This window comes from Stenella coeruleoalba (assembly GCF_951394435.1).
Source record: "Stenella coeruleoalba genome assembly, chromosome: 7".
Classification (NCBI taxonomy): domain Eukaryota; kingdom Metazoa; phylum Chordata; class Mammalia; order Artiodactyla; family Delphinidae; genus Stenella; species Stenella coeruleoalba.
Genome location: NC_137153.1, coordinates 71,701,215 through 71,726,263, shown reverse-complemented (window position 1 = coordinate 71,726,263; position 25,049 = coordinate 71,701,215). Strand labels below are relative to the sequence as shown.

Genomic DNA, 25,049 nt, shown 5'->3' with positions numbered 1-25,049 from the left:
CATCTGAGAGCTTGTTAGATACTTAAATTTTTAGGGTTTGCCCCAGACCTCATGAGTTAATCCCTGGAGGTGGGAGTCCTGCATTTTGTGTTTTTAAAAGGCCTTCCTCACACTTGCGATGCACTCTATAAAGTTTGAGAACCACTGGCTCATGTAGTCTTTCCATAATTGTTTGTATAGTTTAAATGCTTGGGGTTGCTGAGGTGACGCACCTGAGGCAGGAAGCAGTGGGGCAGCCTCCCTAGCAGCCCCAGCACAGATGACCTTAGCAGGCCCTCAGAACCTGACTTTTCAAGGTACAGAGAGAAGATAGGTCAGGAGATGGAAGAGGAACTAGTACTTGGGCTGCCTGTGCTATGCCAGGCACGAAGGTGGCCTTCCACGAGGTCTCTTGCATTCAGTCCTCACCCCAGTCATGTGTGTGCCGTAAGGATGTTCCTCATACTTCATTGGTACTTAACATCTAGTTGTAATCTCATTGTCATCCATTTGCTTTGGTTCTTTGATGAGAGAGTTGATATTCCGTTTCATTTTGGGAGCTGTGCGTTGGCTCATAGGGCATGCAGTTTGGGTTTGAGAAATAGAAAGCTTCCTGCTAAACTTGGTGCTTCTTCCTGGAACAGCTGTTTTACTTCAGGCATGTCGGGAGAAGGGGAGGAAGGACTTTGTTTCTCTTGTAAAGTATTGTATTCCCTGTATCTAAGGTAAGGTGCTTGGTAAACAACTGTTGATATTATACTTGGTTGTATCATCTCCTAAAGAGCTTGTGTCCCCTTCCAACTCACTTCTGTTTGTTTAAGGCAGTGGTTCTCAAATTGTCATCCCCCGTTTCAGCAGCAGCTGTCCCGCTCCAGACCTACTGAATCAGAAACTCTGAGGTGGGGCCAGTAATCTGTACTTTAATAAGCCCCTAAAGTGATTGCCATTTATGCTAACATTTGAGAACCGCTCGTTTTAGGCAAGAGGCGTAGGTGTTTGGTTTGTTAAGGTGGTACCTTCTCTTATAATTTTCCAGGAAAGTAAAGATGATTCACATTTAAACTTTGGGATTAAGGGCACACTGAAGATAATATGGCATCCTCCAAAGCTGCTGACCAAGAGCAGACTACCGATGGATACCTGCTCACACACCCTTCCCTTGCTCAGAGTCCCAGCGAGGGGGACTTCCTGCCACCTCATCCCCAGGTCACCCCCAGATGTGGTCCCTTCCTCCACAGAGAACTGAAAGACGAGAGAGAAGTGCTAGAGGGTATAGAGCTTTCCATCCTGGGGCTCACTGTTGAAAGGGCAGAACTGAGCCAAGTGGTAACCCCATCAGAGAGGAAATCACTTTCTGATCTGATCATTTAAAAAAAGAAATCAAACTTTTGCTTTCTTTGCTTTAAGTGGAAATATTCTTCCTACTTTATGTATCTAGATACCAAGTAAGGAAGTTGCTTTGGATGACTGAATGCTCCTTATTCCATATGCAGTCTCTTAAGTGTAACTTTTTGGGGGTTTTTTGGCCTGTGCCAAACAATGGAGGGTAAACAATTACGTATATTAGCGATATAGTTTACACGGATAGCAGTTAGTCAGATATTTCATTTCTGATTGATTAATCCTAAAAGAGAAAAGCGTTTTTCTTGAGCCCTCTATACAATATTTTAAAAATTTAATATACATATCTATTTTATTTTTTTCTCTAGGATTGTATCACAGTTTGAGGATATCTCATTGGTGATTTAAAAAATGCATCCATAAACAGCTAGGTTTATACATTGTCACAACATCGATGCAAGTTCTTAAGGAAAAATCAAGGGTGACAATTGAAAATAAAATACCCATTGCCAAGTAGGACCATTCTTTACCATTTCAAGAACTTGTGCTTGCATGTTTATGGGAGAAATTATTCCAGACCCTACCAGTTCTCTGTCAGAAAACATAATATTCTGACAACCGTTTTCTCCTACCTGTGTGTAATATTAAACTTCTATTTGAAAATGTTGACCCAAGCTACTTGGGCTTGCATAGGCTTGATATCTTAAAATGCAAGGGGTGGGCACTGAGAGCAGAGCATATTCATAATACCCGGAGTTTTACTATTATGTCTTGATTTAATAAAATGTCCGCAGCTGAAAGTAGCAGGAGAAATTGACTATACACAGGTTTGAATATGTTTTTTTTTTGTTTTTTTTTGCGGTACGCAGGCCTCTCACTGTTGGTGGCCTCTCCCGTTGCGGAGCACAGGCTCCGGACGCGCAGGTTCAGTGGCCATGGCTCACGGGCCCAGCCACTCCGCGGCATGTGGGATCTTCCCAGGCCGGGGCACGAACCCGTGTCCCCTGCATCGGCAGGCGGACTCTCAACCACTGTGCCACCAGGGAAGCCCTGAATATGTATTTTTTAATATATTCAGGTAGAGTATTCAGCCTGCAAGCCTAGGAGAATGGGTTTCAGTGAGGCAGAGTTTGGCAGGGAGGCGCTCAGAAATGGAGGGACGAGAGAGTCTAGCCAGTGGGGAGCTGTTTGTAGTTGAGGGCGTGAACTATGCTGTACATAGTGCAGGGGGGGGGAGTCCTCTGCTCCACACCCCACCCCGGGTCTACCTCCCTCTGGTCTGATTCAGCACTCGCCCAGCACACCCCGTTATTAGCTTGATAACATGGTAACAGGGAAAGAATGGTATTCAGTTGGGAATCTTTGACTGCAAGGAATAAAACCAACTTAAGGAGCATTTTGTCAAGATACTGAAGTGCTCCAAAGAATCCAGGATCCTCAGAGACAACCTAGAATCAAACACGGGAAAGCGCAAGGAATTGGAAAGACTCTGTGTGTTGGCCCTGCTACCCTCAGCTTTATCTTCACCTTTCTGCTGCAGACCAGCTCTGTCTGCGGAGCTGCTCCCAGGTGCACCTGCACCCAGAGCCTGGCTGGCAGCTCCTCAGCCCCCATTTCTAAGCCCCAGAGGAGGACAGATTTGCCCAGCCTGGATCTGAGGTCTTTAAGTGGTCCAGTGAGCCATGATGGGCGAGATGTGTGTGCTCTGAGAGGCGGCATGGGAGGCCCACCTCTGACCCTGTGGCTGGCTCAGAAAATTCCAAAGAAGGGAGTAATTTGCATAGAGAGGACAAAAGCCGTGTCGTCCCCCACACACACACATACCATTAACATGCTGCTGTGTGTTTATGCATTAGCCCCACTCTGGGGGAGTAATCCTCTTTGGCTCCTAGAAAATCTGGATGTTAGACCTGAAAAACTTTGGGCCAGACTGAATCAGGGTCTTGAATTGTGGTGAATTTTCCAAAGTGACTCCACTGCATGAGGCCTTGTGGCTATCAGCCTCAGATGCCTCCAGAGACCCCTGTCTCTGTTAGTGCAGACCCTTTAAATAGCAGTGGTGATGAGCGAGGCTGGGTGTTCCTGGGGAAATGCCTGCATAACGCAAAAGCCTCTTGAATCTCTGCTCTAAAAGCTTTCTTTATTCTGAATGACATTCTGACCCACTGATAGAAGCCAATGAACTAAACTAATGAACTAAACAAAACTAATTTTGCCAGAAAAATATGTAGGTTACTAGATCTTAACCCTTCTGCCTTCATTTGTTCGCTCAGTTGTTAATAATTTGAATTGGGAATGACTGTTAGTCCACAAACTGAGGAGTGCAAGAAATAGTGCATTTTCCTGAATCAAATTAGTTTTGACTGTAAGCTTCTGCTCCCCTGGGGTAGCAGGAAAGTAACCTTGGTCAGGCTTGGATCTCTTTCGTACACCACTCTCCCAGGGGGTCATGCCAAGGTTCCAGACTCTGACTACATGTCACGAGGGCAGGAAAGCACCCTGGGTCATCTGTTCACACTGGTCCCTGCTGCTTCTGGGCCATTTTGAGGCTGGGGAGGATGCTTTGTCACAGCCAGGAGACCAAGCTCAGCATCTGGCCATTGTCTTGGGGCTCCGGCACACATCTAGGGGTGCTGCCAGGGAGCAGGTATGGCCTTCAGCTGCTCTGAGTCTCACACTCACTCTCCTCTAAGAATCTCCTCTTAGTATGTAGGGGGGTGGGGGTGGGAGGGTGTTTCTCTCTTCTCAAACCCTTTCCTCCTTAAGGAAGCCCAATCACAGCCTCCCTGAAGCAGAGAAGCCAGAACCCTCTCCCCACGTGCATGAGGAGAGTTCAGAGAGAAAACATCGAGGAAGCCTCCTAGCCAGTAACTCTCCAAGTGCTGGCTGCAGCAGGCGGTGTGCAGGGCTCTGCCTCCTGTGAGGTCACCGAGCAGCGGTCGCCTGTGGGCAGAGCCCCACTTTGAGGCATCACCTGCGCTTCCTCATGGCTGCTGATTTATGGGTGGCTGTACCTGCCCCTAACTGGCAGGAGTTTGAGGCATTTGTTGTTTGGATGTTTCCAAAGCCAGTTTGTAAACCTGTTTACTCCAGAAGAGTAGCCTTCAAACTCTTAAGCATTTCTATAAATCTTATTGAATTTATAAAAGTAGGGGGGAAAGATTTCCTTTTCCCTTTTCTGGCAGTGGATAATTTAGTTCTGCCAATATTCCTGCCGAGAAACTTACCTACCTGGCCCACACACATGCACTTTTACCCTCAGAATTCTCAGTGACTAGACTAGTTGTGAGTGCATCCAGTTTCAATGCTTCCTTTTGCCATTGTTGTAGATGCTACCTTGGCCACAGCACAACTAATGCATTAAAAAATAAAAACATTTTGGAAGTATATATTTAGGATTAAATCAAGGGGAGTGCTATAGAAGATGGCAAAGCTTGCACAAAGCATTAATAAAAACTATGTGGTCTTGGGCAATCAGCATATTACGTAGGAACTGTGAATGCCTCTTCATCTAGAATTTCAGTACAAGCTGTGCATAAAATATTTACACAGCACAGTGCTGCTTCACCCCTGACAAAAGCATAGGTTCGGGTGTACGCTGTTACTACAGACATCACTACGTGTAAGCAGCTGAAGCACCTTTAAGGGTATTTGGAATGTTAGAAAGTAAAGTGTCTGTCACGGGGTTCAGTTAATAGTGACTGATGAAGTGGCCTTGGTTCCTAAACAGAAATGTGTATCTTGTTGCCAGAATGGCACTTAATAGTAAAGCCACATCATAGAGGAGGGAGAAGAAGAGAGGTCACTAATGTGAAATTTAAAGGAATGGATGGTGTAGAAGCTAGTAACCTGGTTTACTGTTGGTGCAAGGGCTGGAGTAGTCCCCGCGATGACTTTTAAGAAAGAAGTGTTACTAAAAACACAGCTGAGAATAATTCTGTTACCAAGCCTTTTTTAGGATCAATGCAGAGCTCATCTGTAAAATAAAAATCTAATTGTTACTTTACTAACTATGCATGCGTATTACATCTCATCTGTAAAAGAGGACTGATAACACCTGCCTAATGGGCTCATTGTAAGGATCAAAAGAATAAGGCACCTCAGTAAGTACTGAATAAGAAACAGCATTTTTAGTTTGTTTTTTGAGTTTTTGCCTGCTTTAACAATAATTACTTCCATTCATGACTTTACCTGTATTTTCTTTAATCCTCGAAGTAGACCAGTGAAGTAGTGGTATTTCCATTTTAGAGATAAAATTAAAAATCGGAACTATTTGCGACACGTGTCAAAGTTTATACATAGTATGCTTATGTGAGGATGCCTCTGTATCCTTGTGGTAGAGGTCCTTTCTGGCTCTAATAGGCTGGAATTGGTTGGTTTTGTTCCTGATAGCCAAAGGTTCCCAATTAGTATACCATCTTCTTTGCATTATTAGGGTAGCAAGTTAATAATATCCTTCATAGATGAAGAGATGCTACAAATGAATAATATGAACACTGTAGCAGAAAAACAAAGGGCATATACAATAAGTGCAGAAAAGTAAAAAAATGTACAACCTCAGAGATATGCTAATAAAAGTGAACTTTTGGAATCTATAAGATAGGATAATTTAAAAATTAATACTACCCAGTTTTAGAGGGAATATGGAGAAATGTACCACTTATATACCACTCATATACCACTAGAGCACAAATTGGGTGAAACATCCTGTAGGACAAGCTGTCAACAATATCAAATGCATATTTTTTTCATACGTTTGACCCATGACTTTATCCCTAGCAAATACTTAATGGTGTGTTTGAGGATATCCATCTCAGCTTTATCTACATAATCAAAAATTGGAAGTGACTTAAATGCTTCAGGGGGGTTTATTAAAATTGATTATTGTACATTCATTAAAAATAAAGGCATAGGGCTTCCCTGGTGGCGCAGTGGTTGAGAGTCCGCCTGCCGATGCAGGGGACACGGGTTCGTGCCCCGGTCCGGGAAGGTCCCACATGCCGCAGAGCGGCTGGGCCCATGAGCCATGGCCGCTGAGCCTGCGCATCTGGAGCCTGTGCTCCGTGACAGGAGAGGCCCCGATAGTGAGAGGCCCGTGTACTGCAAAAAAAAATAAAATAAAATAAAGGCATAGAAGGCTAATAAGTGCCACAACACTTCCATCAAAATAAAAATAAATGGGAAAAGTAGGTTACAAATAATGCCTAGAATTCACTTTTAGTAAAAATGACATATGCTTACACATTTGTTTATTATGTCTGTGGATGTGTGATGCAGGCTACCAAAGTAGAAGGAAAAGTCAAAAATGCTAATGATGCTTATTTTTTTCTTTATTCATATTGGATTGTTGTAAACTTTTGGTAAAGAACAAGCACTACTTTGAAGGAAGAAAAAGCATTTAAAGTTATCTTTTGACAATTCGAATCTATTATGTAGGTTACCCAGAGGTAGTAATATGGTATCTGACCTGAATCTGGATTTTTGCTCTGTTGATCAGATACATTTCAGTGTCTATTTTCTTTTTCTTTGTTAAATAAATATCATTTACCTAGAGCAGGAAAATATAATTTAGATGTTCACACTTGATAGCATATAGCTGTTGAATGGTTCCGCAAGGTCACTTAGAGAACCAAAACCAGGCACACAAGGGTGATGTCAGGAGAGGGAGGTTGGAAGGGTTTCCATTAAATTATTTTCAGTAGTCAAGCTCTGTGCATATGGAAAGGCAAGGAGCAAGGGAATAATAGTGAGAGTTTTTATCAGGCTGGTAAGTAAACTTCAGGGTAGAGAAAGACCAGCATTTGGCTTGATAACCACAGTTCTTAACAGGAAAGTCTCAGCTTGTCTCCATTTGCCCTCCTGTCTTCTTTTCAGTCCCCTGCAGTCCACATCCTGGACCAGCCCTATGGAAAATTGTCCTCAGGGGTCACCAGTGACCTCCTTACTAATTGTTACATCCAGTGACACCTTGTCAGTTCCCATCCACAGCGCTTGAAGTCCCTTATCTTTCTTTGGGTTGATGTGCCTCTCCACCCCCATGGTTATCCTCCTGCCTCTGTAAACACTCTCGGTCTCCTTCATTGGTTCTTCTTCCTCCATCTCCCTGAACCTTCACTGTATCTTCTACTAACTCCCCTTAGAACCTTTGTTTAGTCCTAGTGGTTCAACCATCATCTTTTTTGAGGTAAAAGTCTAGCAGCCAGTCTTTCCTTACTGTGAGTCATTCCTGCTGCTCCTTGGAGTTTGGTCATAAAATGGTTTTTGGAATTAGAATGTGTTGGCTTTGACTCAAAATCTACAGACATTGGAGATACTTAGAAGTCATCTCTTGCTCTAGGAGCAGGCCCCTGGATTGTCTATGAATGGCCTACTTATTGATGATGGAATAATCTCCTTGTGTGAGCCTCTCCACACAAACAAAAATAGTGGAGTTAACAACCGAATCTTGGGTCAAGGCACAAAGGCTTATGAATTTCAAAGAGCATTTGTAGAGCTGATGCAAAAAATACCAGGTTTGTCAAAACTTTAATGTAGTCCGTGCCAAAATGACAAACTAAAAATAATCAGAATAGTCGCTTTCCAGCTGGAGAGCTAAGCTCAGTAAACTAGAAACAATGGCCAGTACCATTGAGACACTGTGTGAGTTAAATTATCTGGAAGGTGGGATCGCCGAGTCTGTGAACTCGAGATAGGCCTTGACAGAGGGGTTAAGAAAAGCTGTATCTTGCACGGGGAATGATAGTTGCAAAATCAGGGTGTAGGAGTATGTGTTCTTTGGAACACAATAAGACGTACCTGACTAAGACAGAAGGTGTTCGTTGGAAGCCGGAGGAAGATAAGATAAAGTAGGGCCAGATTATGGAAGAGCCTGAAAGTCAGCAAAGGCGTTTACATTTAATGGAAGAGAAATGTATTACCACTGTGGAAATGGATGTAGGAGAACACTAGATTTGGAGATGAGAAGAACAAAGAACTTTAGAGCTGGAGGTATCCTGTATGGTGGGGTGGGAATGACTGATGTTTGTTGTACATGCTGTATGTCAGGTGCAAGATCTCATAGTTCTTATTTTAACAGCAACCTTAGAGGTAGATGATATCATTCGCATTTTATGTATAATAAATGAGCTCTGAGGAAATATAATTTGTCAGAGATTTTAGAGTGATTGGGCCAGGATTCAGCACATCTGACTTCAAAGCGCAATGAGGATGGAGAACATTGAAATCAGTTCTTGATTTTACAGTTAAGAAAACTGAGACCCAGGAGATAGGGGACTACCCAAGGTTACCCACGTAATGGAATGAAAGCAATTGGATGGGTAGTGTTCTGCAGAGAGAGGCCAGGTTAGAGGCTGCTGTTGTACACAGGTGGGGGTACCAGAGAATTTGGTACTAGTGGAGACATAGGAGTGAAAAAAAAAGTAGAGAGCAGTAGGACGGACATTCAAGGGAAAGTGGCAGTGGACTGAGGCAATGATGGAGAAGGCTGACGTGAAAACAATCCCAAAATTTTAATCCAGGGGAACTGCCACTCACAAAGAAAATCCTCCGTGGAGCTAGTTTTCAGGGAAAGGCCATGTATTTCTTATGGGCTTGTCTGATTCTGAAATGACAAAGATACCAAATATAAAAATTGATGGTATTCATGAGCTGACTTATGTACATATTGATGGATACATGGAGAGCAGTAATGGAAGTGAAGGTGAAAGGATGTGAGGAACCAGCCCTTTTCTTTGAACTGGTGGTGAGACACCCTAGAGCTAATGAGTAACTTTTATCTAAAGCAAAGGAGACTCACGTTTGCATGATATCCTAGGTTCTTTTTTATTCTGGTCTGCACCTTCCACCCCCAACTGGAGAATGACTTAACCATAATAAACTGCATAGCTGTCTCTAGTAATTGATTCCCCCTCTCCTGTTGGAAAGGAGTATTGCCCCATCACATTTCCCTCAATGAGACTCTTTTTTTCTTTCAGGATGATTGTCACTGTACTGGATGGACTGCTGAGCTATTGAATTACTTCTGTCTTTTGACCACACTAGGAAATTGTCCATGGAGTTGAGATATTTATTGCAGTAATTTCTGGCCTTACATACTTAGGTAAGGTATACTTTTTTCCATATAACTATCATGAAGTTGTCATGCTTTTCTTCTTTAACTTTGCTTTTTAAGAGACATTAATCTGTTTTTCTTCTACCTTTTATGCTCTATTAATCACTTCAGAGTGCTCTTAATCTTCAAGTATATGAGTGCAGAAAAGACTTTTATATAATGAAATACGAGCAAGCTGTTTGAAGAATAAAGGGGGAAATGTATTACTCTTCAGATTAAATCAATAAAAGTACCCCATTTCCTTAAACAGAAGATGCATAGACTGGATTATACTAGAGAAACTTAATAAATTGAAAGGAGTATTTATTATTAAGTCTACCTGAAAAAATGAAGATACTTAAGTATTAATATATTGCTGGCTTTATTCAAGTAAAGAAAATTTGGAAAATACAGGGAATTTAAAAGAAAAAAATGTGTTATTTCACTTCCAGAGATAACCAGTGTTAAAATTTTACTGCATTATTTATAATATTTGTTTTTACAAATATTTGTAATGGGGTGTGTGTGTCGTATGTGTTAACTTGCTATATTTTTGCAAATGAGAAACATTGATCCCATGCTTGCTACATGCCAGGCTCTGTACCAGCTTTGTACCAACCCCTTTACATACATTAATTTATTAATTCTCACAACTCTATGAGGTTGGTGCTTTCTTATCCCCATCTGTACACAAGAAAACTGAAGCTCAGAAAAATTAAATAACTTGCCCATGCTCACATAGCTGGTAAACCCACTCAGAACTTGAACCAGTCAGATGCCAAAGCCCATACCAACAGGCTTTTTTACATACTTCTTTTCCTTGACAATGTGCTTATACCTTTTTTCCTGAAGCATCATTTTACATGACTATATGGTGTTCACTTATGTGGGTACGCAATTGTTTCTCTACCCCATCTCCTTTTGTTGGACATTTATTTGTTTTTCTTGATTTAGTTTTAGAAACAGCATTGTAATAATATCTTTTGTGCACATCTATGATTATCTCTCTAGGGCAGATTGCTGCGAGTGGCATTGCTGAGTCAGCCACAGTGTGGGAATGTATCCTTCAGTGTTCAATGCATTCTTCTAATTGCCTTCTCTAAAGGTTGTACCAGTTTGTATTCCCACTAGCAGAATATGGAAGTGCCTGATGACCCTAAGCCTTCAATGACATTGGTAGTTGGCAACTGAATAATTTTGTTTGCCTTCTTAAAGGAGTCCAGGTGTCCTTGGTCAGGTCCATCTTCTTGCCTCTAACCCTCTAGAGCCATAGCCTCCTGACTGGTTTCTGTGTCTCCACTGTAGACCTCATTTTGTCACTAAAGGAACTGCAGGACAATGGATAAGAGCATGGGCTCTAGAGGTAGATGCCTGGGTTCAAATCATGGCAGTACTGCTCTGCCTTAGTTTCCCCATCAATAAAATGGAAATAATAATAAAGCCATTTCCTGTGGTGGTGCTAGGTGATAGTTGATATAAAGGATTCTAGAACAAGTGCATGACTCCTGGTATGTGCTCAGTAATTGTTGTCTACCGCTGTTGTCTTCCAGAAGTCCATGCTCATATAATTAAAAAACCATAGCTTATATGCAGTTGACCCTTGAACCACATGGGTTTGAACTGCGCGGGTCCACTTATGCACAGATTTTTTTCAGTAGTAAATACTACAGTACTACACGATCTGTGGCTGGTTGAATCTGTGGATGTGGAACTCTGGATACTGAGGAAGCCAGACATGGATGGAGGGCCGACTATAGATTTTTGACTGTGTGGAGGGTTGGCACCCCTAACTCCCGCGTTGTTCAGGGGTCAGCTATACTTGTTTTAAATTAAATATGATTATTACCAAATTAGTAATTCACAGCAAAAACTACATGGTGTTATTATATGTTAACACTGTGAGCAGTCTGAAGGTCACGAATAACCATCCCTGTCTCTGTTGATGATGCAAGGTCAGGGTACCGAGGGGAGAGTAGTAACAGGAATAACTGAAGTGTTAAAGAGCTTTATAAGCTCACAGAGAGAGCACTTTCACATGCATTATCTCGCTTGATCCTCACAACATAACTGTGAGGGAGGTGGAGCCAGGTATCATTAACCTCTTTTTACAGAGGAGGAAACTGACTTGGAGGAATTAAGTGACTTGTTCACTTGAGGTCATGGAAATGGTCACTGGCAGAGCTGAATGTGCACTCTAGGCCTTCCGACTGTAAATCCTTACTCTTGTTACTTCGTGACATAACGATAGACTGAAGAGGTGCAGGTGTAGATACCGAGGTGTAGAAATGTACCAGAAAAGGAAGGAGCAAAGAGGGATGCCGCCTGGGAGGAGGAAGCAGATTTGGGATAAGGAACTTGGACATATTGAAAAGAAGGCAGGGACCCAGTGGGGAGGGAGGAGGGAAGGAAAGAGGGAGAGGGAGGGAGTGGGATCAGAAAGAGAAGGGAAAACTGAAGAGGCCAGGACTGCAGGACCCATAGGGCTGGCTGAGGAGCTGGAGGGAGGGGGGCTCCTTTGCAGCAAGCAGGGAGGAGGGAAGGAAGAGATGGAGGATAGAGACTCAGGTGCCTGGAGGTAGGAAGGAATATTTGAGAGGGCTGAAGACTTATGGCCTGAATATACCTCCTAAATAAAGAAGAAAGTATTCGTTGAGAATAAGAATGGTGGGTTTGGGGGTTTTGATTTGAGAAAGAGGAACTACTTAGAGTAGCCAAGGTGTGAAGTGGGCCAGGGAATTAGTAAAGGGCCACCAAAGACCTTTGCAGCACAAGAGACAGGACCCAGATAATGTTTAGGCACCAACTTGGCAGATTCTAGGACCCCCAGCAACCCTGCTCTAGGGGTGCTGAGAATGTACACTTGCCAGACAAGGATGTTTCTTTGTGAGCAAAGGGTAAGACAGGCACTGGCTCGACATTAGGAAAGGTAAATTCCTCAGTTGCCTGTGGAATGAGAGGAAATCACACTCTACAATAATCCTCTTGTTTCCAAATACCACAGTGACCATCAGGCTGTGCTCTAGTCCTGGGGTACCCTTTGCTCAGAAGTACTGCAGTGATAATATTTGTACACAGTTGTCCTTGGTGTAGGGTGTTTAATCAGTGGAGAAAGAAGAAGCACTAGTTCAGTTTTTGGTTCTGGAAACCTTTGTTAGGACTGTGCTTATAGTCAGAAAGATGAAGTAGGGAGATTAGATGGTTTCTTAATCTGTGAAATGAGGAGTTAGACTAGATAGATGCCTCCCAGTGTCCCTTTCTGCCACACCATTTTCTGATTCAACTTCAGTCTACACTGAGTCTTCTATCTATGACCTCCTTTACAAGACAGTTTAGCATTTCTATATTTTTATTTTATGGTGTCCTAGATATTTTTTTGCTTGGATACTTTGCTTAATATTAAAAGTAATGTATACTGACTGGTAGATAAATGAAAGATATATAGATAAAATAAAAGGACCTGTTGAAAATGCACAATCCTAGAGAGCCCAGAAATGAACCCACACACTTATGGTCAATTAATCTATGACAAAAGAGGCAAGAATATATAATGGAGAAAAGACAGTCTCTTCAATAAGTGGTGCTGAGAAAACTGGACAGCCACATGTAAAAGGATGAAATTAGAGTATTCTCTAACACCATATAAAAAATAAATAAACTCAAAATGGCTTAAAGACCTAAATGTAAGATTGGATACTATAAAACTCCTAGAGGAAAACATAGAACACTCTTTGACATAAATCATGGCAGTATCTTTTTGGATCCATCTTCTAAAGTAAAGGAAATAAAAGCAAAAGTAAACAAATGGGACCTAATTAAACTTAAGCTTTTGCACAGCAAAGGAAACCATTGACAAAACAAAAAGACAACTTACTGAATAGGAGAAAATATTTGCAAATGCTATGACCTATAAGGGATTAATATCCAGCATATATAAACAGCTCATACAACTCAACATCAAAAAAACAACCTAATTAAAAAATGGGCAGAGGAACTGAATAGACATTTTTCCAAAGAGGAATGCAGTTGGCCATCAGGCACATGAAAAGTTGCTCAACATTGGTAATCATCAGGGAAATGCAGATCAAAACCACAGTGAGGGCTTCCCTGGTGGCGCAGTGGTTGAGAGTCTGCCTGCTGATGCAGGGGACACGGGTTCATGCCCTGGTCCGGGAAGATCCCACATGCCGCGGAGCGGCTGGGCCCATGCGCCACAGCCGCTGAGCCTGCACGTCCAGAGCCTGTGCTCCGCAACGGGAGAGGCCACAACAGTGAGAGGCCCGCGTACCGCAAAAAAAAAAAAAACAAAAAAAACCCACAGTGAGCTGTCACCTCACACCTGTCAGAATGACTGTCATCAAAAAGAAGACAAATAACAAAATGTTGGCGAGGATGTGGAAAAATGGGAACCCTCTTACACTGTTGATGGGAATGTAAGTTGATGCAGCCACTGTGGAAAACAGTATGGAAGTTTCTCAAAAAATAGAACTACCATATGACCCAGGAATTTCACTCCTGGGTATAGATCTGAAAAAAAAAAAAAAAAACACAAATTCGAAAAGATACTTGCACCCCAATGTTCATAGCAGCGTTATTTACAATTGCCAAGATATGGAAGCAACCTATGTGTACATCAACAGATGAATGGGTAAAGAAGATGTGACATATATACACAGTGGAATACTACTCAGTCATAAAAAAGAATGAAATTTTGCCATTTGCAGCAACATGGATGGATTTGGAGGGCATTATGCTAAGTAAAATAAGTCAGGCAAGGAATGATAAATACTATATCACTTATATGTAGAATCTAAAAAATATACAACAACCTAGTGAATATAACAGAAAAGAAGCAGACTCACAGATAAAGAGAGCAAACTAGTGGTTTTGGTTGGGGGAGGAGGGGCAATATTGAGGTGGGGGAGTGGGAGGTACAAACTATTGGGTGTAATGTAGGCTACAAGGATGTATTGTACAACATGGAGAATATAGCCAATATTTTGTAATAACTGTAAATAGAGCATAACCTTTAAAACTTGTATAAAAAATTAGAAAATAAAAATATTTTAAAACAGAAAGTGCACAGTCCTACCACCGTTACATCACTGCTGTTAATAGTCTTCCAGAGGTTCTTCTATGTGTATATGCTTAAATAAGATTTTTAAATATAAATATGCAAGCTACTTTTCTCAGTTGGTATGTTGTAAACTTCTCTCCATGTCACTGTCATTGCTGCATAATTATTAAAGGTAGATAAAGAGTCTATTTTAGGAATGTATGTACTTAACAAATCTCCCTCTAGACACGTGTGTCAGTGCCTATGAGGATAACTATAATTTTGAGGCTACTCTTAATTATTCTTACTATAAAATCAGGAAAAAGGTCTCTGATCTATGTTACCTGAAAGACAACCAATTTACAATCCCACTGATATTATGCAAGGTTTTCTTTTCCCACACTCTTTTTAACATTAGATCATAGAATTTAAAAAACTTTATCCAGTTTTATGCACAGGTGAACATTTATCATATGTTTATAAGGCATTTGTATTTCTTCTTTTGTGAATATTGTGTTCATGTTCTTTTTTAAAGAAATTTATTTATTTATTTATTTTTTGCAGTACACGGGCCTCTCACTGTTGGGGCCTCTCCCGTCGTGGAGCACAGGCTCTGGACGCGCAGGCCCAGCAGCCATGGCTCACAGGCCCAGCCGCTCCACGGCATGTGGGATCCTCCCGGGCCGGGGCACGAACCCATGTCCCCTGCATCGGCAGGCGGACTCTCAACCACTGCGCCACCAGGGAAGCCCAAGAAATTTATTTTTATTTATTTTTGGCAGTGTTGGGTCTTCGTTGCTGTGCGTGGGCTTTCTCTAGTTGCGGCGAGCGGGGGCTACTCTTCATTGCGGTGTGCGGGCTTCTCATTGCGGTGGCTTCTCTTGGTGCAGAGCACGGGCTCTAGGCACGCGGGCTTCAGTAGTTGTGGCTTGCAGGCTCAGTAGTTGTGGCTTGCGGGCTCTAGAGCACAAGCTCAGTAGTTGTGGCGCATGGGCTTAGTTGCTCCACGGCATGTGGGACCTTCCCCGGACCAGGGCTTGAACCCGTGTCCCCTGCATTGGCAGGCGGATTCTTAACCACTGTGCCACCAGGGAAGTCCTGTACAGTGTTTTTAAAAGTAGGTAAATATTTAATTTTAGGTGATTGAATCTTTTTTCTGTGGCTCCACATAGAGTAATTACGAAGCAAGAATGCCTTGGTATTATTCCCCCGAAGTCTGTTCTTCACATAACAGAATGATCTCTTTCAAGTATAATCACATCTTGGCACACCCCTGCCTGAGCTGGTCATGGCATTCTCCTTACCATGGCCTGCAAGGCCCGGCGTGATCCATCTTTGCCTGCTCTCTGACCTCACCTCTGTCACACTCGAACACTTTGTTCCAGCCCCACTGGCCTCCTTTGAATTCATGGAACCCGTCAGCTTCTTTCCTACTCCCAGGATTCTGCAGGCACTATTCCTTTGCTTGGAACGTGTCTTTTGCGTGTGTGTGCACACACACACTTCACACACACACTTGCGCTCGTGCACCTTTCTTATGGCTGCCTCCTCGTCCAGAGAGCCAGTTCCCGAGAGAGTGCTCTGGAGCAGGCTGCTTGGGTTCCCCTGGCTTCCCTGTTCACTAGCTCTGCTTTCTTGGGCAGGTTACTTCACCTCTTCCTCACCTGTAATATGGGAATCATCATCGTAATAGTACATAACTCACCTTGTTGAGAGGATTAAGGGGGTTAATTCATGCACAGCTCTTAGAAAACTATCTTTTTCACAGGGTGCACATGAGTGGTTCGCTGTTATCATATTCCTTGTTCTTCAGGCGTCACCCTAAATTTCACCTCAGACAGAGTGCCTTCTTGTTCAGCATTGGTCTTTCCCTCTAGTATTCTCTATCTCATAATCCTGGGGTTTTTCCCCCTTTGAGCATGTATCAGTATGTAATTATTTTTTATTTGTTTTCTATTTCCTATTTCCTCCTCTAGCCTCTGACTCCATAGGGACAGGGGTTGTGTCTGTGTGGTCCACAGCCAGGTCTGTAATGCTTAGTACATAGTGTTTGCAGAATGAATGAATGAATAGCAACCTCTCTAACCACAAGATTGCATAGAAATCTACCTATATTTTCTAATTGTAGTTTTATGGCTTTGTTCCACATTTTAAAATATTTCATCTGTATGAAACTTAGTTTGAAGTATGACTTGAGATATGAATGAAAATTAATTTTTTCCCTAATGAGTAGCCAATTGCTCTTTTTGTAATTCTTTTAAAGAGAACTCCAACCCAAACTACAGTCCTTAGGGACTCTGATGTTGTTTTCTGTTTCTTTCATTTGTTTTTCTCTCCTTGGGTAATCCTTTTGCAAAAAGTAAATGCAGAAACTGTTCATAGACTTGAGCCAAATTCCTCATGAGAATACTGGCCCAGTATCAGGAAAGATTCTCCTGGGGTCACCTACCATAGCCTAGCTTCCAAGAGGAAGGAAGACATAATGTTATCAATTTAGGGACTTGTGCTATTTGCTCAATATCTAATGTTGTGAAACCTGCTAGAAATTTTGACAGTCTTGTTTTAGATATTGTGTCTGCCTTTAAAAAAAAAAAAACTATTGAAACCTGGAAACTTCAACTTTCCAATGACTAAATTACTTTTCCTTAGCTGTCTCTTGCATTTAGATGAGGGACGAAAATGCTTTGGCGGCACATGTATTTTGATTTTTGGTTTTGAAAGCTTAGTCACCATTCTTTTCCATATTTTAGCTCTTAAAATTAATTACAAAAATAATACATATCCATTGTCACATATTCAAGCCATAAAACGTGTATAGAAAAAAAAGACTCTTGCATCCCACCTTCTGATCCCACACCTTAATATAACCACTGCTGAGTTTATTGTATACCTTTTCAGCCTTTTTTATACTTAGTAAATATATTAGATCTTTACACACACACACACACACACACACACACACACACGCACACACCCCACACACTCATCTACTTGCATGCTTTTTCTGAACAATGTCTTAAAACCACTTTCTTATATACATCAGTGGGCTTTAAAAACACTTGAAGCCTTTGTTTTCTGGCTGGCAGCATCTTAGAGAAGTTACTCATTGATATTTTCCCAAGGCTTTGAACACCAAGCCTTTCTTAGTTTGTGGGAATCACTGGATGTAATCTTCCAGAGAGCAGGGGCTTGGGCACATTCATGAATGTAATATAATCTGATAATAATTTCCATCTCACTACAGAGGAAGAAATGGAGACTTATAAGGGAAGCCAATAGAGTGGGAAAGGAGAAAATTATTCCAAGTTCATGAAGGTGAACATGTAGCTAAATGTTTCACTGGGTTATATAACAAGTCGTTTGATTTCCAGGGAAAAAGGATGGCAGATGGCGTGCTGTCAGGTTGCGAAAATTTTCACAACTTTCTCTCTCTTCATTCTCTTCTGCCCCCACCCCTTTTTTTGGTCCATGAGAACAGAAGATAAATTTGGGGTGGAGTAGGGTAGAGAGCAGAGTGACTCACCAGGCTGTGCCCTTCACACTGGCATTCGAAAGCATGCAGTTGGCTGCCCCAGGTTCTGATCTATGGCACTGCAGTCCAGAGAACTGTAAGGGTTTCTGTAAGTGATGGGGGCTCTGGACTTAGGCAGAATTGCACTTGTCAGGGTTTTTCACAGTGCCCACCTTATTACTCTAGAGAGGCAAGTTTCATTGCTTAAGGGGACAATTTACGGCAATGGGCTTATCTCCTTGTTTTAGCTCTTCATGTTTTTCTGCCTCTTAATAAAATGTGAAGTCACAAAGCAATTAAATGGTGGTATAGTTTTCTGGCAGGAGGTGGAGGACGGCTAACCAGGGGAAAAGGCTAACATGATTGACAGAGGCTGACTGTAGATTTACATTGGGAATAACTCGTTCTTCAAAACTTTATTCACTTTCTTGTGGGAATTATGGGGTAAATTATACACCAGGAGGATGGATGATTAAAAATGTAGGAGTTATGATTTCTTTTTTGCCTTTGTAAGTCTCTAAATCCTCCACTGTAACGTAGAGTTCTCATTTCAGGAACTCTTGATGAAATGATGGGAACCAGTCCTGCCAAGGATTAAAGAGAAGCAGAAACGCTTTAAAATCTTAAATTGTTAATAAGCTTGAGATTGTTTATATTTTGTAAAATATCTTAAGATCCAACAAACTGAAGTAGAGAATTAATCAAATCTACAAGTGTAGATATTTTTGAATATTCACATATATTGAATGGGGTTTTAACTGTTAGTTTCTGTAATTTTCGAAATAGCATTAGTAATGTTTAATAATGACACTTAAAATGAGGAAAATTTTGAAAAAAATTGAACGTAAAATTCTGGAGAGTTAAGATTCCCTGTCACTCTTACTCCAGCCTCCTTTAACATATAAAAGAACTTCTTTTGATTTAACCATGTTGTATTGATGATGATCTGTTTATTCCAATTAAGAGAATTGACAAAGATATAATAGTTCTTCATATCACCCTTTCTTGTTACAGAAACAGTTTGATTTTAAGAAGTTTTGAAAAGCTCCCTTTTGATTTGAAGTTCTCTTGTTTCCTAATAATCACAATGAAATGGCCAAAGCAAATAGCTTAAAGTAAAATGCAATTGTTGGTGCCTGTTGAGAAGGATTAACTCAGAGTTAATTTATGTGACCCAGAAAACAAGTAACTAAAAGGACAGTGCTTTTTCTGGTGTGAATTTCTATTGCTGTGAAAGCACTCTGGAGGGGACTTCCCACCACAAAAAGAAGAACCATCAAAGAATCAATTGTAAAGTGATTCTACTGCTGTTTAGGATGTCTTTCCAAATATAATAGATTACTAGTGAGAAGATTTGTGCTGAGAGAATAGGAGAAATGCTAATTTTTAGAACTTGGTAAAATGGTAACAAGCAACTTTTATACCAAATCAGTAAGTCTTTTGCAAGTTCCTCCCCAGGGTCCTGTGTATGAGCCATGGTTCAGTTTCCTCACCTGTAAAGGAGGGTGAGAATTCCTTAGATGTTCATTGCTGTAGATTAAGTTTGGAGAGAAAGGAGACTAAAGGCAACCAGGGCCATCTGTCCTCTCAGCTCTTATCCTAAACCTGAACTAGGATGTGTCTCAGGCAATGGATCATTTTGCTGCCTTGGGGACAGTGCTTACTTACAGTCCCTGGTTTTTAGTAGGTTTTCTTTTCCCCTGGTGGCAGTCTTTTATCTAGAGTGTTCCACAGAGAGGCATCTGGATGCAGAAGATGCCCATCCACACTGGTATCAGTCTCGCTCTTCTGGGGTAAAGTAACTCAGTGGCAGTTGATGTTTTGGTCTTACCTACATATTATTAATTTTTTAAAAATAAATAAGTAAATTTATTTATTTATGGTTGCGTTGGGTCTTCATTGCTGCACGCGAGCTTTCTCTAGTTGTGGCGAGTGGGGGCTACTCTTCGTTGTGGTGCGGTGGCTTCTCTTGTTGCAGAGCACAGGTTCTAGGCATGCGGGCTTCAGTAGTTGAAGCATGCGGGCTCAGTAGTTGTGGCTCACAGGCTCTAGAGCGCAGGCTCAGTAGTTATGGCGCACGGGCTGAGTTGCTCTGCGGCATGCGGGATCTTCCTGGACCAGGGCTTGAACCCGTGTCCCCTGCACTGGCAGGAGGATTCTTAACCACTGTGCCACCAGGGAAGTCCCTTACCTACATATTGTTTTTAAAGTTGTATTTATCGTTAATGAGAGAAAACTCAAATGACAAAAAAATGAACAATTTAAAAATGAACAATTCAGTGGCATTTATTACATTCACAGTGTTGTTCAGCAGCCACCTCTATCTAGTTCCAAAACAGTTTCATTACCTCAAAAGATAACCCTATACCCATTAAGCAGTAACTCCCTGTTACCTCCTACCACTGCCCCTGGCAACCACTTATATGCTTTCTGTCTCTATTAATTTACTGATTCTGGATATATCATGTAAATGGAACCATATAATATGTGACCTTTTGTGTCTGGCTTTCTTCACTTAGCATGTTTTTGAGGTTCATCCATGTTGTAGCAGGTCAACCATTTTATGGCTGAATAATGTATTCTGTTGTATGGATATACCACAATTTGTTTATCCATTAATCCGTTGATGGACATTTGATTTCTTTCCACCTTTTGATTATTGTGAACAACATTGCTGCGAACATGGATGCATAAGTATTGGAGTCCATGTTTTCAATTTTTTGGGAGTATATACCTAGAGGTAGAATTGCTGGGTCATACGGTAATTCTATTTAACTTTTTGAGAAACTGCCCAACTGTTGTCCATAGCAGCGGAACCACTTATATTCCCACCAGCAATGCTTAAAGGTTCCAATTTCTCTACATCCTTGCCAACACTTATTTTTCCTTTTATTTTTCAGATTGTTCATTCTAGGTGTATAGAAACACTACTTATACATTATTTTACTTTTTAAAAAATTTAAAGTTAAAAAAATAATCTCTTCTGGTTATTTTAAAAATTAGTTAAGAACCCCACTGTTTCTCCAGATATTTCCTACAGTGGCTCCTCTTAAGTTTGATATATATCCTTCTATATATTTTCTATACATATATGTTCAAATATGCTTTCTTCCTTTGGATAGACTCATATACTTTGTCTAAACTTATTTTTACTTAATTATAGATTATGAATACTTTGTCAGTATATCTAGATTGACCTTATCCCTCTTAAATGCCACTGAGTACCCTTTTGTACAAATGTACTGTTTAGTTTAAAATTTTTCTTTTAATAAGCATTTAGTGTGTTTTCAGTTTCTTCTGTTATAAACATTGCAACAGTTAACAATCTTGTACCTTTGTCAATATATACTTCTATGAGTATGTCTCTAAGGTAAATTCCTGTGAGTAAAATTGCTTAGGCAAAAAATGTGTGCATATTATCTTTTGATGGACAGTAAGAGATCTTGTTTTTGTTTTTAATAGCCTGTCTACTATGGGCATAGATGCTACCCACTGTTATCTAAGAACATCACAATGAGTAATTAAATGCTTGGAAAAAAAAGGAGAAAAGAAGGATGTGACTCACCCTTTTTATTCCCATATAATGTAGTAACATATGTAGTAATCAAAATAGAATGTTAAGTAATAAAATCCTTTTGGGTATGTTTGTGAGCTATGTAAACAAGATATTTTAAAATGCACCTTTAGTCTAATTTACTATTGTCAAGTGTGGAAACAGCTAGTAGCACGGAGGCGCCTCTTGGGCTTTTCTCTCTCTTGCCTTTTGTATGCCCCACCCCACTCCTAACATATCTTTCGTTATCCCCCCACCCATTGCTGGCAGTCATTTTTAGATAGCTTTGGATTTATGCCAAAAGGTCTTTTGCTTGTTGACAGATTCTGTGAATACCCAGTGTTTTCTTGTTTAGCACCATCCAAGAAAGACCAGTTTGGGAATTTGCTAACATGTTCTAAAGTTAAAGACGTTGTTTTGTTCAGGACTAACTGAAAAGCTTAGCTAAACTCCAGAAGGAAGACCATATTCATTTGGGGGGAAGGTCACGGTGATATTCTTTGTGTCTGAGTCTCATCTCGTACCTTTCTATGCTTGTCCATGGTTAACTCAATAAAGCAGAAGAAGATGCTTTCATAAAATACTCAGAGAAAACCAAACGGAAGTGAGGAATAAGGATACCACAGTTGCTTTCCTCATCCATCTGTTTTTTTAAACTTTTTATTTTGAAATAATTTTTGACTTGGAGAAAAGTTGCAAAAGATAGTACAGAGTTTATATATACCCTTCAACCAGATTCCCCTGATGTTAACATCTTACATAACCACAGTGTTCTTACCAGTATCAGGAAACTTAAATTGACACGAAACTTTTAACTCAACTACAGACCTTATTAACATTACATCCAGTTTTCTACTAATGTCCTTTTTCTGTTCCGGGATCCACATTGCATTTAGTTGTTCTGTCTCTTTAGATTCATATAATTTGTGACAGTACCTCAGTTTTTCCTCGTCTTTCGTGATCTTCCTACTTTTGAGCAGTACTGGTCAGTTACTTTGTTCAATAATTCTGAGGTTTTCTGATGTTTACTTTGAGGTTACGTATGGATTTTGGGGAAGAATACCACAAAAGTGATTGTGGTTTTTTGGTGAGTGGTTATCTGATGTCAGTTTCTCTTATTACTGGTGATGCTAACCTTAATAATTTGATTCAGGTAGTATCTGTTGTCACTATAAAATGATTATCATTCCCTTTGTAATTAATAAATATCTTGTGGGGAGATACTTTGAGACTATGCAGATATCCTGTTTCTCTGCAAGCTTTTGCCCACTGATTTAAGCATCCATTGGTAGGTCTTGCCTACAGTAATTATTACTGTACTATTTGTGTAATAGTGATTTTATCTCCTTCTTTACTTGTACGCTTATTTATTTATTGGAATTCTCTAAGGAAGAGCTGTCCATGTGTATGTGTGTGTGTATATGTATCTCAGTATGGATTCATGGATAGTTATTTTATTCTGTGGGTTATAATCCAATACTGTAATTATTTTGTTGCTCAAATTCTTGCAGCTTTGGCCATTGGGGGTTCCTTCAGATTAGCCCTAACGTTCTTTTGACATGTTCCTAGACTTTTTCAAGCACTTCCTTACTTAGCGGCATCTCCAGATGTTACAGGTTCATCTTGTATTTTCCTAGCTCTGGAATCAATCAATCACTTCTTCAAGGAGCCTGGGTCCTTTTATTGGAGAATGGTGTTTAGAAAGCAATGTCTGTTAGGTGTGCACATTGCAACTGGGGTGTCATTGCATCTATATTCCATCAGTTTTAAAGTAGACTCTTCCCTGTGAGCCTAGGTATGTAGCAGGTCTGAAACTCACTCTTGTCACTGGTGGGTAGTAAATCATTTTAACGTAAAATCATTTTGATCACACCACTGAATGGTGGGTTGTTAAAATTAGTGCACATAGGCCTGTAGACAAGTAGGCATTTTGACTATAAATGGAATGGAAAAATACTTTTTGTGGAAAAATACTTCTACATTCAAAGGCTAGGGCTAGCATCTAGACATCCCTAATATTCTTTCATTAACCTTTCATGGATTTTTGACTCTCATTTTTAGTCTATTCCATATTTATAGTAATCAGAACAACTTTTGGTCTTCTGTTAGTTATAGAAGATAAATACTACCCGAAGTGTTCCTATTTAGAGTGTTTTACAATTCAGTGTTTAGGTACAGGTTGATCATCCTATAATAAAATAATTTCATTTTTTGCTTAATTATATGGCACAAAACTTTTGACACATTATTTGTGTCCTTGTAACTTTACTTATGAAGTCTTACAGTCAGAGGACATAGATAAAATATTTTTATTAGTTATAAGCATTGAGGACCTCTTTTCCTTGGAGATCCAATGTAATTTCTTTTGACTACTGCTTTTAATTCTTACAAAATAGTTCTTGCCTAGATGAGATTCCAGTGTGACTCCCTTTTTCCTCTGTAATTTTTTGTATTTCTGTTATTATATCTCAGCTCTTTTGGCTAGCAGTTTCTGTGAAAACAAAGCATGAATTCAAGGCAGTTTCGTGTGTGATGATTGGCATATTGTAATATTACAAATTGTATCATCTACAGTGATAATGATCTTCCTAAGTATTTTGCTCTGTTTTAAAACTCATTCTTGGGTCTTACCATGTATTTCTTACATACGGAGAAAGTGTCTCTTGTTACTTGTTCAAGAAGAAGCAGGTTTATATCAGAATTTTAAAAGATGACTTTTTTCAGAGAAATTTTCCTCTTGGCTTTGGCATTTTGTAAGAAATTTTCATATTCTGGTACACGTTAATTTGGGGGTGGGGTTAGGTACAATACAGTACAATCCCTAGCTTGTAAATAAAGCCTGGTGTTGTAATGTTTTGAAAATACGCCTGGCTAGCTCTCACATTTAAATGTGTAAATTATCTTTGCAGCAGTAAGTGAGCTTGAAGTAGCTTTGATAACTAATCATTGTATGATCACTCAGCCAAAAGAATTTACTAAGAATAGCTTGTGTGTCTTGCATCCGATTTAAAGGTTAGTAGTGTAAAACTTGTTTCTGGTGCCTGTAACTCTAGTTATGTGGAGAGACACCACGTTAACATTTAGTATTTCTTTTACTGTTAATAATTCCTACATCAGTCATCATCATCTTTACCTTTCCCTTGTCTAGGACAGAGAAATATTTTACTTATTATATTAGTATTAATGTGTTCTGGTTTTAATTAAAAAGAATAAATGCACTTGTGTAAATTTTTCTCTTTTAAAATTTCCAAAATTGTCTTAAACTTCCTGTGCTTGATTTTTGTTTCACCTTAAGTCGTGGTTGAGGTGGCGGGTGGAGTGCCAATGGCCCTTGATTTCAGCAAGAAGCCTTCTCATACTATGGAATCTTGACTTCAGGGTACCAGTTCATAGATGCATTAGTGTTTAGGGTAAAAGTTAGAGGTAATATATTCAAAGCACTAAACAAGTATTGTTCTGATTATTCGGGTTTTTTATTCCATTTCTTTCCTGGAGACATGGTAAATAATGACGATGATGCTAA

General features: G+C 40.3%; 1 protein-coding gene across 9 annotated transcripts in view; it reads left to right on the top strand.

Annotated features, from left to right (window-relative positions):
- Window positions 1-25,049, top strand: part of KANK1 (KN motif and ankyrin repeat domains 1) — a 193,185-nt gene that overhangs the window by 56,926 nt on the left and 111,210 nt on the right. For 8 of the 9 annotated variants that reach the window (XM_079927394.1, XM_079927397.1, XM_079927395.1 and 5 more), the window contains exon 2: window positions 9,294-9,418. The exons of the other annotated variant lie outside the window; for it this stretch is intronic. The gene's annotated coding sequence lies outside the window, so the exon portion shown is untranslated. The remainder of the gene's footprint in view (window positions 1-9,293; window positions 9,419-25,049) is intronic. 9 annotated transcript variants of the gene reach the window in all.